Here is a 17,753-nt window from a genome sequence, read left to right as displayed (position 1 = left end):
TCATTTGCAAATATCTTCTCCCATTCCGTGGGAGAAGACTACAAAGCCGTGATCACCAAGACAGCATGGTACTGGCATAAAAACAAACACATAGACCAGTGGAACAGAGTAGAGAGCCCAGATATGGACCCTCAACTCTATGGTCAATTAATCTTCGACAAAACAGGAAAAAATATACAGTGGAAAAAAGACAGTCTCTTCAATAAATGGTGCTGGGAAAACTGGACAGCTATATGCAGGAGAATGAAACTCGACCATTCTCTTACACTGTACACAAAGATAAACTCAAAATGGATAAAAGATCTCAACGTGAGACAGGAATCCATCAGAATCCTAGAAGAGAACATAGGCAGTAACCTCTTCGACATCAGCCACAGCAACTTCTTTCAAGATATGTCTCCAAAGGCAAAGGAAAAAAAAGCGAAGTTGAACTTTGGGGACTTCATCAAGATCAAAAGCTTCTGCACAGCAAAGGAAACAGTAAAAAAACTAAGAGGCAACCCACGGAATGGGAGAAGATATTTTATGTCTTCTGGTTAATGATCCTTTTTCAGTTTTGTATGTTGCAATAATTTTCCACTCTTTGGGCTACCTTTTCATTGTGAAAAAAATACTTTTAAATTATTGATATTTTATTTTGAGGTTAACACTTTTGGGGTTTTTAAAAAAAAATCTCTCTTTGTCCCAGAAATATCAGATGCTTGCCCATTTTTAAAAATTGTCTTTCACAGACAAAAGGTTGATATCCAGGATCTATAATGAATTCCTCAAACTCAACACACACAAAACAGACAATCATATCAAAAAATGGGCAGAAGATATGAACAGACACTTCTCCAATGAAGACATACAGATGGCTATCAGACACATGAAAAAATATTCGTCATCACCAGCCATCAGGGAGATTCAAATGAAAACTACATTGAGATATCACCTTACACCAGTTAGAATGGCCAAAATTAGCAAGACAGGAAACAACCTGTGTTGGAGAGGATGTGGAGAAAGGGGAACCCTCTTACACTGTTGGTGGGAATGCAAGTTGGTGCAGCCTCTTTGGAGAACAGTGTGGAGATTCCTCAAGAAATTAAAAATAGAACTTCCCTATGACCCTGCCATTACACTACTGGGTATTTACCCCAAAGATACAGATGTAGTGAAAAGAAGGGCCATCTGTACCCCAATGTTCATAGCAGCAATGGCCATGGTCGCCAAACTATGGAAAGAACCAAGATGCCCTTCAACGGATGAATGGATAAGGAAGATGTGGTCCATATACACAATGGAGTATTATGCCTCCATCAGAAAGGACGAATACCCAAATTTTGTAGCAACATGGATGGGACTGGAAGAGATTATGCTGAGTAAAATAAGTCAAGCAGAGAGAGTCAATTATCATATGGCTTCACTTATTTGTGGAGCATAACAAATAGCATGGAGGACATGGGGAGTTAGAGAGGAGAAGGGAGTTGGGGGAAATTGGAAGGGGAGGTGAACCATGAGAGACTATGGACTCTGAAAAACAATCTGAGGGTTTTGAAAGGGCGGGGGGGTGGGAGGTCGGGGTACCAGGTGGTGGGTATTATAGAGGGCACGGATTGTATGGAGCACTGGGTGTGGTGCAAAAGTAATGAATACTGTTATGCTGAAAATAAAAAATAAATTTAAAAAAAAAGAAAGAAACCAGAAACCAAATGGGATTACCCAAAGTAGTATTAAGGAGGGCACGTACTGAATGGAGCTCTGGGTGTGGTGCAAAAACAATGAATACTGTTACACTGAAAATAAAATAAAGAAAGAAAGAAAACAAAAAAAATTGCCTTTCACAATTATATCTTTTTTAATCAGTGTTCCAAGATTCACTGTTTATGCACCACACCCCATGCTCCATGCAATACATGCCCTCCTTAATACCCACCACCAAGCTCACCCATTCCCCCATACCCCCACCTTCCAAAACCCTCTGTTTGTTTCCAAGTCCTAGTCTCTCATGCTTCATCTCCCCCTCTGATTTACCCCAATTCGCTTTCCTTTCCTTCTCCTAACGTCCTCCGTGTTACTCCTCATGCTCCACAAGTGAGTGAAACCACATGATAATTGTAAGTCAAGCAGAGAAAGTCAATTATCACAATTACATCTTAAATCCATGTGAAACTTATCTTTATGTATGGTAAGGGCTAAGGATAAAATTTGTTTTTCCCATATAGATATAAATCGTCCCAGGACAAATAACTAGTCCTTGCAGCTTGCAGCTTGGTACAGTGCTGCTTACCATGTGGTACACAGACCAGTGCTGTCTGCAGTGAGGACTCACAGAAACAGAGAAAACAGAAACCCATGCACATTAACACCACTGTGATTTCTAAGCACATGGTCCTTTTTCTAGTAATTCACTTTATTCTAATTTTAAAATATTGGCCTATATTGGACTGGAAAGCAACTGAAACCACAAAACAAACCAACTCTTTACTACAGACAGTTTGAGAAGTACTGGCCTAGATGAGGCCCATCTAGTAAATGTTCAGCTAATGGTTGAAAAGTTGCATGTTCAATAATGGTAGGGTTATTCAAATGTCTTTCCTCCCTTAAAAATATTTTTTTTTTTTTATATTGGAGCAAGATGGTGGAGGACTAGAAGACCTAATTATCATCGGGTCCCAGGAGTGCAGCTAGATAGTTATCAAACCATTCTGAACACCTACAAATTCTACAGGAGATCGAAGAGAAGAAGAGCAGAAATTCTAGGAAAAGAAAACCAACCACTTTCTGGAAGGTAGGATGTGCGGAGAAGTGACTCCGAGGTGACATATGGAAGATAGACCACGGTGGGGGGGGGGGGAGGGCCAGCTTCTGGCAAGGGGCAGAGCAGCGAGCACAAAATCAGAACTTGTAGAGTCTCTTCCACCAAGGGATTTCGCTCCAGAAGCTAAGAAGGGGGTGGAGCCCTTGTGGGGACAGTGTGGTCTCAGGACCCACAGGGTCACAGAAAGACTGGGAATGCCTGAGTGTGGCAGAGCCCCCAGGTATTGGAGTGGAGAATCCAGCAGCAGAGACAGAGCTGAGGATGGGCTCTCAACTTGGGTTTACCTTAAACCATGATCTGAGGTACAGCCAGGCCACTGCTCTTCAAGCAGGGACCCCACAAGGGGTAGATCCGGAGAGACTTACCTTCCTCTTCCTGGAGAGGCAGTGTGGAAGTGCTTGGCAGGAATCTGCTGGGTTTGGAGACACCAAACGGGGCCATGCTTCATAAATAGAACAGTCACAGGATGGGTGAACTCGGAGCACAGCCAGAGACCAGAGAGATGGGAGAGATTGACTGCTTTTATCTGAGGGCACACTGAGGAGTGGGGCCCTGGCTCTCAGCTCCTCCAGGCCAGAGACTGGGAGGCTGCCATCTTCATTTTTTTTTTTTTTTAAGAAACTGTCTTTTTCTCATTGGACATTCTTTCTTGCTTTGTCGAAGATTATCTGACCATAAAGTTGAGGGTCCATCTGGGCTCTCTACTCTGTTCCACTGGTCTATGTGTCTGTTTTTGTGCCAGTACCATGCTGTTTTGGTGATGACAGCTCTGTAGTAAAGCTTGAAATCAGGCAACGTGATTCCCCCAATTTTGTTTTTCTTTTTCAACATTTCCTAAGCAATTAGGGATCTCTTCTGGTTCCATACAAATTTTAAGATTGTTTGCTCCAGCTCTTTGAAAGATGTCAGTGGAATTTTGATCATAATGGCATTGAAAGTAAAGATTGCTCTAGGCAGTAAACAACATGCGTTAGAGAGGATGTGGAGAAAGGGGAACCCTCTTACACTGTTGGTGGGAATGTAAGTTGGTTCAGCCACTTTGGAAAACAGTGTGCAGATTCCTTAAGAAATTAAAAATAGAGCTTCCCTATGACCCTGAAATTGCACTATTGGGTATTTACCCCAAAGATACAGATGTAGTGAAAAGAAGGGCCATCTGTACTCCAATGTTCATAGCATCAATGGCCACAGCCACCAAACTATAGAAAAAATCAAGATGACCCTCAAAAGATGAATAGACAAAGAAGATATAGTCCATACATACTATGGAGTATTATGACTCCATCAGAAAGGATGAATACCTAACTTTTGAATCAACATGGACAGGACTGGAAGAGATTATGCTGAGTGAAATAAGTCAGGCAGAGAGAGTCAATTATCATATGGCTTCACTTATTTGTGGAGCATAACAAATAGCATGGAGGACATGGGGAGATGGAGAGGAGAAGGGAGTTGGGGGAAATTGGAAGGGGAGGTGAACCATGAGAGACTATGGACTCTGGAAAAGAATCTGAGGGTTTTGAAGGGGCGGGGCGGTGGTGAGGTTGAGGGAGCCAGGTGGTGGGTATTAAGGAGGGCACATATTGCATGGAGCACTGGGTGTGGTGCAAAAGCAATGAATTCTATTAGGGTTGCTGAAAAGAAATTTTAAAAAAATAAAAATCATTTTTTTTAGGTTTTAAAAAATTTATTTTTTAAAAGTTAACATGTGCATAAAAGGAAATTGAAAAACACAAGAAGCAAAGAACAAAGTCATCCATAATCACAAGCAGTTTACAGTTTGACTTCTAGGTCCCATGTGTGTATCTACAAAAGTAAGCATTTTAATGTAATTAAGATCGTAGTGATGTATTGTGCTTTTTTACACACCATGAATATTTACCATTTCAAAGTCCCCAAACTATGAGTATTTCAATAACCAAGAATACACTACACAAACTCCATCTGAAAGAAAAAAGTGTAATCCTGCCTTTCTCAGCGACAAAGTTTTCAGAGAAGACAAAAATGGCAATAGGCCTCTCGATAAAGATCCTGGCAGGGTTACCATTAAAATACTGCATTCCCTTAATGTTCAATTAAAACAGACATAAGAGTACACAATGTATAATGCTTCTAAAAGAATTCATTATCCAATCTATACTATTCAAATATTAGCAACGGAGTATGTTTCCATTGAATCACTTAATGTATTCCTATAGTACAGCCAAAGAGACGCACACATATTAACAGTTATTATAATGTATGTATGAACGCATCCGCGTACAGCTCTCCCTCTATACTTCCTCCATCTTCTGCCCATTTCTTTTTTTTTATTTATTTTATAAATTAATTTATTTATTTTCAGAAAAACAGTATTCATTATTTTTTCACCACACCCAGTGCTCCATGCAATCCGTGCCTTCCATAATACCCACCACCCGGTACCCCAACCTCCCCCCCCCGCCACTTCAAACCCCTCAGATTGTTTTTCAGTGTCCATAGTCTCTCATGGTTCACCTCCCCTTCCAATTTCTCCCAACTCCATTCTCCTCTCTAACACCCCTTGTCCTCCATGCTATTTGTTATGCTCCACAAATAAGTGAGACCATAGGATAATTGACTCTCTCTGCTTGACTTATTTCACTCAGCATAATCTCTTCCTGTCCCATCCATGTTGCTACAAAAGTTGGGTATTCGTCCTTAAAAAAATAAAAATAAATTACAAAAAAAAGAAATGGGCAGAAGACACAAACAGATATTTCTGCAGTGAAGACATCAAAATGGCCAACAGACACATGAAAAAGTGTTCCACATCACTCAGCAAAAGGGAAATACAAATCAAAAACACAATGAGATACCACCTCACACCAGTCAGAATGGCTAAAATTAACCCATCAGGAAACCACAGGTGCTGGCGAGGATGTGGAGAAAGGGGAACCCTCCTACACTGTTGGTGGGCATGCAAGCTGGTGCAGCCACTCTGGAAAACAGTATGGAGGGTCCTCAAAAAGTTGGAAATAGAGCTACCCTTTGACCCAGCAATTGCATTACTGGGTATTTACCCTAAAGATACAAATGTAGTGATCCAAAGGGGCATGTACACCCAAATATTCATAGCAGCAATGTCCACAATAGCCAAACTATGGAAAGAACCTAGATGTCCACCAACAGATGAGTGGATAAAGAAGATGTGGTATATATATGCAATGGAATACTATGCAGCCATCAGAAAACCCGAAATCTTGCCATTTGCAATGATGCGGATGGAACTAGAAGGTATTACGTTAAGCGAAATAAATCAATCAGAGAAAGACAATTATCATATGATCTCTCTGATATGAGGAATTTGAGAGGCAGGGTGGGGGTCATAGGGAAAAGGGAGGGAAAAATGAAACAAGATGGGACTGGGGAGGAGGTCCCTTCTTGTCCCATAAGAGACTCTTAATCTCAGGAAACAAACTGAGGGTTGTTGGAGCGGTGGAGGGGAGAAGGGATAGGGCAGCTGGTGATGGACACTGGGGAGGGTGTGTGCTATGGTGAGTGCTGTGAATTGTGTAAGGCTGATGATTCACAGACCTGTACCCCTGAAAATAAAATCCATTATATGCTAATAAAAAACAATAAATAAAATTTTCCTTTTGATGTTTCTCAAAAGGCAGATTTGGTTTGGCCCTGACCTATTTTATTGTGGAAAAAATGACAGAAAATTGCCTTGCTCATGGCTTTCACTGCTTCAGTTTGAAACTGCAAAGTCCTCAGAGACCTCCAGTGCATCTGTGACCTATCTGTGTGCCACATCAGGAGGAGGGAGGAACCCAGCAGTGTGGTTTGATTTCTAAGTAGGTCAGGCTCTTTAAGAGAAAGAGGCAGTGAGCCTGCAGCTGGGGTTTTGTGAATCTAGGAGGGCAGCCGGCCACGCAGGCAGATAGGTATGCCTATCTGCCTATCTGGACTGCCAGAGGGAAGCTCAGGCAGCTCAGATGCTGCAACCAGAAGAGGCCTTAGGAATTCCTGCTTGCACGCGCTGGTCCTGGGTGACTGCTGAGAAGGGGTGTGTGTGGCATCTGGCATGGGACAGGGCCAGCGGTGACAAGCAGGTGGGAAGCCCTATCCTTCTGACTCAATGGCACCTCAGCCCTGCAGGGGAAGGAGCTGAGAGGGGAGATGGTTAGATATGCAGCAGGGGCTCTCAGGAGCCCAGAGCTCTACAGCATTGGAGTTCCACCATGACTGACCGCAGCTGGTGACATATTTCTGTGAACTGGCATGTCTTTGTTCAGATCCCACCTGGGAAAGGACAAACTTTCTCTGTTTTTGAGACGCACCATGTTGTTAACTTGTGCCTGGTAGCCCACAATCCGTGTGAGCCCAGAGCGCAGGCCATGGATGCTCCCACCTGACGCCCCTGGGACTGCAGGGGGTTGTCCCCAGGGAAGGAGGTCAGGCTGGCCTTGTTTTCCTCATGCACCATCTGATTGTTCCATGGGCATGAGGAAGATTCTCTCCTCAAATGAGCTAGGCCCTGTCCTGCCCAGGGAGACTGGGTGTCCCCAGAAGGGTTGAGGGCTGCTGGCACACAGGCCTGGGAGCTAGGTGGGTGTGTTGGCCAAGGTTGTGTTGCTGCACTGAACTGGGTCTGTGCCTTTCTTCGTGTATCCCAGTCTCTGGCCCAGAGAAGGGACAAGCTTCTTGTCCATCCCAGGAGCAGGAGCTGGGGTTAGAACCAGGAATCTGGGTGACCTACATTTGCCCATCTCAACCCAGAGGTGCAGCCTAGACTGGCCCAGGCAGGGTTTGGCATCTACATCTTCAACTAAGTGCTGGGTCCAGTCAGTCTGGACCCTGAGGTGACCTTTTCAAAGCAGCCAAACCCTGACTAGGCTGGGGCCCAAGCCACTCTCCCCTCCAAGACCCCGTGCTCCCCCTGAATCCCCAGCTCGAAGACCCCCCTAGGTGAAAATCCCATCCTGTCCTTAAGGCCCCAGCTGACTGGGTTCTCCTTCTGGGAATCTGGAGTCCAGTGCCTGGCTTGCTGATGGAGATGCGCCCCCGCCCACCACAGTGCCAGGCACACATGCAACAGTGAGCCTCTTGTCCCTGGATCATGTAGATGTTTGAATTCAAAGTGAGGAAAGTCTCATGTTGAGCTTTCTGTGTAATGTGTGGTGTGATGCCGGCCCAGCCATGGGAAGGGGTGTCTGCAGGGCTAGGAAGGACTGGAAGGGAGTCCAGGAGGAGAGTTAATTCTCCGTGAGCCTGGGGACCTTTGTTGGCATCTTCATTATGTGCTTTGTGCAGCCGTTTCGGGGAGCAAGCATTCCCACCGAGGCTGCCCAGCCCACCCTGTGCTTCCCTTTGCAGGCAGGGCTGAACCCAAGGGCCAGAGGACCAAACAACCCCACAGCTGTGGAGGGGTTTGTCCTGTAACACTTCTCAGGGGACCCTGGGCTGCGGTGGCCCTTCTTGGCTGTGTCCTTCCTCCTGTACCTTGGGGCTTTCACAGGAAATGCCTTCATTGTCAAGGCCATCCGCCTTCATCCAGGCCTCCAGGCCTCAGTGAACCTCTTTTTCACCAACCTGGCCCTTGTAGACACTACCCACACACTCACTATTTCCCCCAAATTGCTGGAGAACTTGGTAGTCAACCAGGCTGACAGCATGGTCCAGCTCTTCTTCCTGATACAGCTCCTGGGAGCCAAGCCTCTGCTGCTCCTGGCTGTGGCCTGTGACTGCCATGTGGCCACCTACCACCCAATGCACTACAGCATGCTGAGGAGCTGGCCCATCTGTGCCCTACTCTCAGGCGGCATGTGGGCAGTCACTGCGGTCAGCACATCTGTGCACACAGGCATGATGATCAGGTTAACATTCCATGGTCCCTGTCAGATCCATCATTTTCTACATGAAGTTCCCAAGCTGCTGCTGCTCTCTGGTAGATGAATGACCCTGAACAACATTATGATCGTCACTGCGGACATTTATTCTGGAGTAGTCAACTTCCTATTCACCCTGGCGCTCTACAGCTACATCATCACCAGCATCCCAGGCACCTGCCAGGTGTGGGCAAGTGGTGGGCATTTCTCCACCTGCTCCTCTCACCTCCTGGTGGCCGCCTGGTACCACTCCACCGTCATCTATACATACATCTGCCAGGCTTCAGCTCCTCCATGGAAAACGGCAAAGTGGTCCCTGTGCTGGACAAGACAATCGGCCCCACCTTGGACCCCCTCATCTACTCTCTGTGGAACAAGGATGTCAACGTGGCCCTCAATAAAGTATTTTCCTGTGTCTAATAAATGAAGGGAAATGGCCAATACGGAATTTTAGGGTGTTAACCAGCTAATCTTAAAATAGGACTGATAGAATCTATTTTAAGTGGAAAACTGCAAGAAAGCAATAGATTTGTACATAATGTGCTTTCCCTATAGTCACTGCAATGTTCCACATGCCACTTCAGCTAAGCTGTCCAAAGTCCTAAGAGCAGGTACTCTCAGAGATCCAGGGAGCTGGAAAAGCCAATGGGCAGCCTGCCCACTGTCCTGCCCCTTTGCCCTGCTTGAACCTTGGTCTTACTCAAGCCTCAGATGAAATGTCACCCACAGAGCCTCAGTGTGTTCCCTTATCTGAAAGTTCTCTTACAGCTATTCACACTATATTACTCTGTTTATTTTTTGAAATCTTATTGTTTATTTACCCAGGTATATTTTACTAGAACACAAGCCGCATGAGTTCATGGACTTTTGTCTGTTCCATTCCGTGTGCTACTCCCAGCATCTAGAACAGTAATGTGGCAGTCATCTGAAGTCAGTTGAATGCATGAATGCCTCACATTCTTGAATGTGGACTTTGTGTCCTCAAAGTTTCCATCTGCTTCGTTCAAGCTGAGCACAGCACAGTAATCATGTCCTGAGTGAACAATGTACCCATGTCCTGCTGGAGAACCACAGTACAGGACTTTACCCTGTATATGTGGCTTTGAGGAGTTTAGAATTGGCCAAAAGTTTGTTTGGGTTTTAGGGCTGCTATGACAAGCTTTGCCTGTAATTAAAAAGTCAAGAAGCTAAGTGCAGTTTCCAAAGCCCGAACTACATGTCCAAGCATGTCTGCATGCAGTCCTCTCCAGGAAGACCTGTCCCCAGGAGGCTCCAGTGGACAGGGAGGGAACCTTCCAGTGGCATTGAGGGTGAAGATTGTGAGGGGATATTTCTGAAAATAAGACTTAAAAGTCACAGCCATCCCTTTATTTTTAAAAAAAATTTTTTATTTCTTTTCAGTGTTCCAGAATTCATTGTTTATGCACCACACCCAGTGCTCCATGCAATACATGCCTTCCGTAACAACCACCACCAGGCTCAAACAACCTCTCACTTGCCCCTCCCCCTCCAAAAACCTCAGTTTGTTTCTCAGAGTCATCCCTTTAAATGGAACTTCCGGGAGGAAGGAATTGTGTGGAAGTCTTGGAAGTGCTGAGTCTGTTTTGGTCCTTGGTGAGCTGGTGCTGCTTCTTCTGCAGTGGCAGCCCCAAGGGCTCCCCATTATACATGCTCCCCACAGGTGCTCTTGTTTGCTTGAATTGTAGCAGCTCCTCAGCCTGATTACATGTAGCCAGCCATTGCTGACTGCCTTGGGGGACTTCCTAGAAGTAGGCCCTGAGATAGCACTTTGTGGAAGTGATTTATGAAAGCCAACATAACCAGGTCACAAAAAGAATAGGAGTGCCTGAGTACAGCAGAGCTCCCAGGCATTGGACCAGGGAAGCTGGTTGCAAACAGTGAGCCCAGGCGCCAGCTTTCTGTTTGGTATTGCCATAAACTGGGAACCACTGCGTAGTCAGCGGTCACAGTGAGTGACCACTCTCTGAGCAGGGGCCCAGCAAGAGGCAGAACTTGGGCGGGACCCCCTCCATCCCCTTGGAGGAGCAGCTCTGGTCCACCCTGAAGTAGTCCATGAAGTTTGGAGACTCAAAGTGGGGTCACGAGTCTGATATAAAACACTCAGTCACAGGGTGAGTATACACAGAGTGTGGACAGAAACCAGAGAGAGAAGAGTGATTGGCTGCTTTTCTGTAAGAGTACACTGAAGAGTGGGAGGTGCTAACTGTCAGTTTCAGGGCTAATGATGGGGCACCACCATTTCTATACCCCCCCCACCAGCTCTGGTGCCACTTACACTGAGCTCAGCCCCACGGACAAGGGGCAAAGACACCTGAGAATCAGCTCAATAGGGCCCTCCCCCAGAAGAACAGGAGGAATCTTGGGTGAATACAAAATTTACCCATCATAGAGAGCTGCAAAACTTCAGACTTGAGGAAAATGGTATATTTGTGCGTTTTTTTAATTATTCTTTGGTCTTCCAGTTTTATTTTTTCTTCTCTTTTTTTTCCCATTATGTTCAGTTAGCCATCATTAGTTTTGATGTAGTGTTCAGCAATTCATTAGTTGCTTATAACACCCCGTGCTCATCACCACATGCACCCTCCTTAATATCCATTTGGCTATTTTCTTATTTTATCAATTCTTATTTAAGCCCTTTTTAATTTTAATTTTTATATTTATGCCATATAGATATATTTTTTAATTATGGATTCTTTCACTATATTCAATTCTATTTTTGCATACATATTTTCTTTCTTTCTTTCCTATTGTGGGATCTAGTTTCTTCTAATAAACAGACTAAAATACAGCCTTACACCAGATAGAATGGCCATAATAAACAGGACAGGAAACAACATGTGTTGGAGAGGATATGGAGAAAGGGGAACCCTCTTACACTGTTGGTGGGAATGCAAGTTGGTGCAGCCACTTTGGAGAACAGTGTGGAGGTTCCTTAAGAAATTATAAAATGAGGGCGCTTGGGTGGCTCACTGGGTTAAAGCCTCTGCCTTTGGCTCAGGTCGTGATCCCAGGGTCCTGGGATCAAGCCTCATATCGGGCTTTCTGCTCAGGAGGGAGCCTGCTTCCTCCTCTCTCTGCCTGCTTCTCTGCCTACTTGTGATCTCTGTCTGCCAAATGAATAAATAAAATCTTTTTTTAAAAAAAGAAATTAAAAATGAGAGACTGTGGACTCTGAGAAACAAACTGAGGATTTTGGAGGGGAGGCGGTGGAAGGTTGGGTGAGCCTGGTGGTAGGTATTATGGAGGGCACATATTGCATGGAAACGGGTGTGGCGCATAAACAATGAATTCTGGAACACTGAAAAAAAAGGTAAAAATAAAATTTTTAAATTTTTTTTTATTTATTTATTTTCAGTGTAACAGTATTCATTGTTTTTGCACCACACCCAGTGCTCCATGTAATCCGTGCCCTCTCTAATACCCACACCTGGTTCCCCCAACCTCCCACCCCCTTGCCGCTTCAAACCCCTCAGATTGTTTTTCAAAGTCCATAGACTCTCATGGTTCATTTTTTAAAAAGGACTTAAAAATAGAGCTTCCCTATGACCCTGCAATTGCACTATTGGCTATTTACCCCAAAGGTACAGATGTAGTGAAAAGAGGGTCCATCTGTACCCCAATGTTCATAGCAGCAATGGCCACAGTCACCAAACTGGAAAGAACCAAGATGTCCTTCATCGGACAAATGGATAAAAAAGATATGGTCTATATATACTACGGAGTATTATGCCTCCATCAGAAAGGATGAATACCCATTTTTTGTATCAATGTGGACAGAACTGGAAGAGATTGTGCTGAGTGAAATAAGTCAATTAGAGGGGCACCTGGGTGGCTCAGTTGGTTAAGCAACCGCCTTCGGCTCAGGTCACGGTCCCAGAGTCCCAGGATCGAGTCCCCCATCAGGCTCCCAGCTCCACGGGGAGTCTGCTTCTCCCTCTGACCTTCCCACTTCTCGTGCTCTCTCTCACTGTCTCCCTCTCAAATAAATAAATAAAAATCTTAAAAAAAAAAAAAGAAAGAAGTCAAGCAGAGAGAGTCAATTATCATATGGTATCACTATTTGCGAAGTATAACAAATAAAGTGGAGGACATGGGGAGATGGAGAGTAGAAGGGATTTGGGGGAAATTGGAGGGGGAGATGAACCATGAGAGACTGTGGACTCTGAAAAACAAACTGGGTTTTGTTTTGCAGGGGGCCTGGGTGAGCCTGGAGGCGGGTATTCAGGAGGGCACATATTGCATGGAGTACTGGGTGTGGTGCATAAACAATGAATTCTGGAGCACTGAAAAGAAATTTTTAAAAAGAAATTTTTAAAAAACAGGTAGGATAGGGGAAAAATAAAAACAAAATAAAATACAGCCAGGACCTAGTTTATTGTTTGTTCTGTTTTACTTTTTATTTGATTTCTCTCCCTCTCCCTCTTCTCTTCTCTTATCTCTCTCTCTCTCTCTCTGTCTCTCTCTCATTATCTCCTCCTCCTCCTCCCCCTCGTTGTTGTGGTTGTTCTTCTTCTTCTTCTGATTTGTTTTGTTTCTCTTTTTCTGGTGTTGTTATTGCTATTTTTGTATTTTCTCTCTCTTTCATTTGTTCTTTTCTGTACATAATGATGAGATGGAGAAACTCATCCCAAAAAATAAACAGGAGGCAGGCATTTAATCAATATGAATATAAGTAAGATTTGGAACTAGAATTCAAAACAATAATTATAAAGATACTAGCTGGCTGCACCAACTTGCATTCCCACCAACAGTGGAAGAGGGTTCCCCTTTCTCCACATCCCCTCCAACTGGAAGAGATTATGCTGAGTGGAATAAGTCAAGCAGAGAGAGTCAGTTATCATATGGTTTCACTTATTTGTGGAGCATAACAAATAACATGGAGGACATGGGGAGATGGAGAGGAGAAGGGAGTTGGGGGAAGTTGGAAGGGGAGGTGAACCATGAGAGACTATGGACTCTGAAAGACAATCTGAGGGTTTTGAAGGGGTGGGGGTGGGAGGTCGGGGCACCAGGTGGTGAGTATTGGAGAGGGCACGGATTGCATGGAGCACTGGGTGTGGTGCAAAAATAATGAATACTGTTATGCTGAAAATAAAAAATAAATTTAAAAAAAGATACTAGCTGGGCTGGAAAAAAGCATAGAAGACACTAGAGAATACCTTACTGGAGAAATAAAATAACTAAAATCTAAACAAGTCAAAATCAAAAGACTACACTGAAATCAAATATAGGCTCTAACTGCTAAGATAAATGAAGCAGAAGAGAGAGCCAGTAATATAGAAGAAAAAATGATGGAAACTAAGAAAATGAAAAAAAGAGAGATAAATAATTACTGATTCCTGAGGGGATAATTCAAGAGATAGGTGATACCATAAAGTGAAATAATATGGAGAAGAAGGAGGAGGAGGGGGCAGAAGGTTTATTTGGATAAATTATAGCGAGAACTTCCCTAATGTGGGGAAGGAAACAGTATACAAGTCTAGGAGGCACAGAGAACCCTCAACCTCAAAATCAAGAAAAAAAAATGGTCAATGCCTAGACATATAACAGTGAAACTTCAAAATTTCAGAATTAAAGAGAAAATCCTGAAAGCAGTTCAGGGCAAAAGGGACTTAACCTACAGAGGCTGACAACAGACCTCTGACAGAGACCTGGCAGGCCAGAAAGGACTGACATGATATATTCAATGGGATAAATGAGAAAAATATGCAGCCAAGAATACTTAATCCAGCAAGGCTGTCCATCAGAATACAAGAAGAGATAATGAGCTTCCTAAACAAACAGAAACTGAAAGAATTTGTGATCAGTAAACCAACCCTACAAGAAATATTAAAGGGGATACTATAGGCAAAGAGAGATCCCAAAAGTAACAGAGACCAGAAAGAAACAGACAATCTACAAAAACAGGACTTTACAGGTAATAAAATGTCACTAAATTCATATCTTTCAGTAATTACTCTGAATGTAAATGGGCTAAATGCTCCGATCAAAAGACACAGGGTATCAGATTGGAATTTTTAAAAAATGACCCATTGATATGCTGTTTGCAAGAGACTCATTTTAGACCCAAAGACACCTCCAATTGAAAGTGAGGGTGTGGAAAACCTTTTATCATGCTAATGGACATCAAAAGAAAGCTGAGGTAGCAATCCTTATATCAAACAAATTTGATTTTAAGCCAAAGACTAAAATACAAGATGAGGAAGGACACTATATCATACTTAAAGGGTCTCTGCAACAAGAAGATCTAACAATTTTAAATATCTATGCCCCTAACATGGGAGCAGCCAACTATATAAACCAAATAATAACAAAATCAGAGAAACACATTGACAATAATACAATAGTAGTAGGGGACTTTAACACCCCATTCACTGCAATGGACAGATCATCTAAGCAAAATATCAACAAGGAAACTAGGGCTTTGAATGACACACTGAACCAGATGGACTTCACAGATATATTCAGAGCATTTCATCCTAAAGTAACAGAACACACATTCTTCTCACATGGACATGGAACATTCTCCAGAATAGATCAGAATAGATTTGTACTGGGTCACAAATCAGGTCCCAACTGGTACCAAAAGATTGGGATTATACCCCACATATTCTCAGACCATAATGCTTTAGAACTTGAACTCAGTCACAAGAGAAAATCTAAAGGAACACAAATACATGGAGGCTAAAGAGCATCCTACTAAAGAATTAATGGGTCAACAAGGAAATTAAAGAAGAATTTTAAAAATTCATGGAATGTTCCCTCTATCCCTATACTTTGAAGCATTTTAATCAGGAATGGATGCTGGATTTTGTCAAATGCTTTTTCTGCATCAATTGAGAGGACCATGTGGTTCTTCTCTCTTCTCTTATTAATTTGTTCTATCGCAAATTGATTGATTTGCGAATGTTGAACCATCCTTGTAGCCCAGGAATGAATCCCACCTGGTCATGGTGGATAATCTTTTTAATGTGCTGCTGGATCCTGTTTGCTAGGATCTTGTTGAGAATCTTAGCATCCATATTCATCAGTGATATTGGTCTGAAATTCTCCTTTTTGGTAGGGTCTTTGCCTGGTTTGGGGATCAGGGTAATGCTGGCTTCAGAGAAAGAGTCTGGAAGTTTTCCTTCTGCTTCAATTTTTTGAAACGGCTTCCAGAGAATAGGTGTTATTTCTTCTTTGAAAGTTTGGTAGAATTCCCCAGGGAATCCATCAGGTCCTAGGCTCTTGTTTTGGGGGAGGTTTTTGATCACTGCTTCAATCTTGTTACTAGATATTGGTCTATTCAGGTTGTCAGTTTCTTCCTGGTTCAATTTTGAGAGTCTATAGTTTTCCAGGAATGCATCCATATCATCAAGGTTGCTTAGCTTATTGGCATATAACTGTTGATAATAACTTCTGATGATTGTTTCTACTTCCTTAGTGTTAGTTGTGATCTCTCCCTTTTCATTCATAATTTTATTAATTTGGGCTTTCTCTCTTTTCTTTTGGATTAGTGTGGCCAATGGTTTATTGATCTTATTGATTCTTTCAAAAAACCAGCTTCTAGTTTCATTGATACAGTAGAATTACTGTATCTCTGGTTTCTACCTCATTGATCTCAGCTCTAATCTTGATTATTTCCCTTCTTATGTGTGGAGTTGGTTTGATTTATTGTTGATTCTCCAGTTCTTTAAGGTATAGAGACAGCTGGTGTGTTCTGGATTTTTCCATTTTTTTGAGGGAGGCTTGGATGGCTATGTATTTCCCCCTTAGGACCGCCTTTGCTGTATCCCATAGATTTTTGTTTTGTTTTGTTTTGTTTTTAAATTAACTTATTTTCAGAAAAACAGTATTCATTATTTTTTCACCACACCCAGTGCTCTATGCAATACATGCCCTCTATAATACCCACCACCTGGTACCCCAACCTCCCACCCCACCACCACTTCAAACCCCTCAGATTGTTTTTCAGAGTCCATAGTCTCTCATGATTCACCTCCCCTTCCAATTTACTCCAACTCCCTTCTCCTCTCTAACACCCCTTGTCCTCCATGATATTTGTTATGCTCCACAAATAAGTGAGTCCATATGATAATTAACTGTGGAAAGAACCAAGATGCCCTTCAATGGACGAATGGATAAGGAAGATGTGGTCCATACACACTATGGAGTATTATGCCTCCATCAGAAAGGATGAATACCCAACTTTTGTAGCAACATGGATGGGACTGGAAGAGATTATCCCATAGGTTTTGTACCAAAGTGTCTTCATTCTCATTGGTTTCCATGAATTGTTTCAGTTCTTCTTTGATCTCCTGGTTGAACCAAACATTCTTAAGCAAGGTGGTCTTTAGCTTCCAGGTGTTTTAATTCCTTCTGAAGTTTTCCTTGTGATTGAGCTCAAGTTTCAAAGCATTGTGATCTGAGAATGTGCAGGGAATAATCTCAGTCTTTTGGTATCAATTGAGTCCTGATTTGTGACCCAGTATGCGGTGTATTTTGGAGAAGGTTCCATGTGCACTTGAGAAGAATGAGTATTCTGTTGTTTTAGGGTGGAATGTTCTGTATATATCTATGAGGTCCATCTGGTCCAAAGTGTCATTCAATTCTCTTGTTTCTTTATTGATTTTTTGCTTTGATGATCTGTCTATTTCTGAGATAGGTGTGTTAAGATCTCCTACTATTAATGTATCCATATCAATATGACTTTTTATCTTGATTAAAAGCTTTCTTATGTAATTGGCTGCTCCCATATTGGGGGCAAGGTATTTACAATTGTTAGACCATCTTGGTGGATAGTCCCTTTAAGAATTATGTAGGAGAGGATGTGGAAAAAGGGGAACCCTCTTCCACTGTTGGTGGGAATGCAAGTTGGTGCAGCCACTTTGGAAAACAGTGTGCAGATTCCTCAAGAAATTAAAAATAGAGCTTCCCTATGACCCTGCCATTGCACTCCTGGGTATTTACCCCCCAAAATACAGATGTAGTGAAAAGAAGGGCCATCTGTACCCCAATGTTTATAAGCAGCAATGACCACGGTCGCCAAACTGTGGAAAGAATCAAGATGTCCTTCAACGGATGAATGGATAAGGAAGATG

Source organism: Mustela erminea, chromosome 14 (assembly GCF_009829155.1).
Source record: "Mustela erminea isolate mMusErm1 chromosome 14, mMusErm1.Pri, whole genome shotgun sequence".
Classification (NCBI taxonomy): domain Eukaryota; kingdom Metazoa; phylum Chordata; class Mammalia; order Carnivora; family Mustelidae; genus Mustela; species Mustela erminea.
This window is presented reverse-complemented; position numbering follows the sequence as displayed.